General features: G+C 42.2%; 1 protein-coding gene across 1 annotated transcript in view; it reads right to left on the bottom strand.

The window, feature by feature from the left end:
- Window positions 1-2,500, bottom strand: part of LOC311040720 (ankyrin repeat domain-containing protein 10-like) — a 454,992-nt gene that overhangs the window by 147,824 nt on the left and 304,668 nt on the right. The window lies entirely within an intron of this gene.

The raw sequence follows: 2,500 nt of genomic DNA, 5'->3' as shown, positions 1-2,500 counted from the left end.
GGCGAATCTTGCTCAGCCATCATCAGTGTGGTCGCAAAGAATCTTAATGCTTGAAACGACATTGCGTCTGTCACCTCAACACAATGCTAGGTACATGCTAGGTACTAGGTACCAATCTGCATACACAGTGTGTGCTACAGTTACAAAATCATATCCGCCTGTCTCTATATTTTAACTTTTATATAGCAGATCTGCAAGCTTGAAGCACGGCTCGAAGCGGCGTGTTTTGAGCTTGCAGATCTGCTACTTTTGCTATTCTTGAATTTAAATCCTGAAAAGTCATAGTTTTGGACATATGAGGTTTCCACCCGACAGAGACGATATAATAAAGGATATTAACACTGAGGGTGTTTCTAGGTACCAATCTACATATTGAAAATGTTTATATTTACATCTATTGGATGTATTTTCATGTTCCGTTATAGCTTCTGTAAAATGTCAAATTGAATCATACCCATCACCCTTATCTTGTTTATAGATCTATATATAAAACAACAAAAGATCAAAAATACAACCTGTAGGGCACAGGTTGTATTTTTGATCTTTTGTTGTTTTACAACCTGTGCCCTAACGGTCGCGGGGGAAAATCGTTTTTTTGTTTCCTGGAGTTGACGGTTCAGGTTCTGTTTGCTTTGATCTCCCACGTATGGTGGATTTGCCGAGGACTCTTATCTCATCTGCCAGATTGATAATCATATTCCCATCAAATCCTATTCATACTCCTGCTTTAATTTCATGCTCATTGAAAGGGGCATAACGAAATAACAAAAACAGGGTTCTCTGAATCTGATTACATGGCAACAGTTTCATAACAGCTTCAGTGTCACACAATTCTAAAGTGAGTTCATGCTTTCACTTTTCTTCTGAAAGTTCTAGTATAGCAACAGTGATGTCAAAGGAGTCATTTTGTTGAGGTGCGACTGATGCACCCTGATTGTGCGTGACATAAAAAAATCTGCCATTTTGTTCACAATGGACGAAAGATGCAACACAGCAGTGAAGTGTTTTTGAGATGTGTTCCTCTCATAGCAGTGAATCAGAGTTCAAGACTAAGAAGTCTTTGTGCTCTACTCCTTACTTCAGTCTTTAGAGCCAACTCCTGGGGGAACGATTGAAAAAGCTCACAGCCTTGAGTCTAGTGGAGTATTAGTTGGGTAGCCAGTCAAGGCTATGATATAAGAAGATTCTTTTTTGATTGATTGATATACTTTATTTAGAAAGACATGGAAACAGTGATCCGATTTTACAAAGGTCGCAGTCGTTCAGAAATAGTTGTCCATAAGCTGGTCCACCTGGCTCTCATTTACTCCAATGTATTCCACCGAACTCTCGGCTGCAGTTTCCTCCCAGTGTCCCAATGCGACGGCGATGCCTTCGCGCTCGGCGATGCCTTCCCGAGCGTTCCTAGATATCTAGCACGCTTGATATTTGGCTTTGTCGCCGACTGAACATCATACATGAATGTGGTTGCGATCACTCTGCGAGGAGATCTACACAGAATTTATTGACAGAAAGTAGGTGGATTTTTATGAAGCATGAGCTTTTAGTTGGGTTAAGTTTAAGGGTCTGAACATTCAAAACCAATCCCTGGGCCTTTTCATGGCCCGGCCACAGTTGGAAACTATTTTGTTTGTAGTCCTGAGGCAGCCTTGCATCTGAGTCAAACATGAGCATCTTTTGAAGGCCAACATCCTGAATACTTCAAAATCATGGTTAAGAGTGAAGATTGTTATGCTTTTGAAGTTTCTCTCTTAAATCTCCAGAGCATGACGATTCATTGGTGCAGTGGTGAGGTCAGCCGGAATATTTTAGAGATGTACTACTTTGTAGGCTGTAAGCTACTGTGTTTCTGCTCTCTAACAAGCTTGGCTCTTTAGCTGACTGGTAATGAACGCACCTTGTAGGTTCGCCTCCTGGCCGGAATCGACACTACACTTTTTGCTTAATGTCTCTTGCCCAATTACCCAAGCCAGTTATATACCACAGTATACCACTTCTCACTAAATCCATGCACAGAATGGTAACCAGTGTGTTGTGTGCCTGGGTAACGCAGTTGGTAAAGCACTCATTGAATCACAAGGTTATGTGATCGATACCGGCACTGCCAGCCCAGTGTAGCCCAGCTTGGGTAATTAACTAATAATGTCCCATTGCTGTGAGCAGCTGTTATTTAAGGTTTCGAGAGCCTATCAGGCTTCGAAGCCTTATTGGGATACTACACTTTCATTATTATTCTTCCGCCGGTTTTGGCAGTTCTGGCCTAACCGCGTGGTCACTTTTTATGAAATTCGGCAATATGGTAGAGGGCTATGCCAAACGGCGAAGACCCGAAACTCACAACCATTGGCCAAAGGGTGGCGCTGTAGCACTCAATTGAAATATGCCAACTTTGAACAGGTACAGCTCATGCCCTGTTTGACCTACAGCCATGAAACTTTGATACACACATGCGTCTCCTCATGCCTAACAACTTTCACTGTTTGACTTTTGACCTCTGACC

This window comes from Gymnoscopelus microlampas (assembly GCF_963454915.1).
Source record: "Gymnoscopelus microlampas genome assembly, chromosome: 24".
In the NCBI taxonomy this organism is placed as follows: Eukaryota; Metazoa; Chordata; class Actinopteri; order Myctophiformes; family Myctophidae; genus Gymnoscopelus; species Gymnoscopelus microlampas.
The sequence above is the reverse complement of the archived record's forward strand: the minus strand, read 5'-3'. Positions and strand labels throughout refer to the sequence as shown.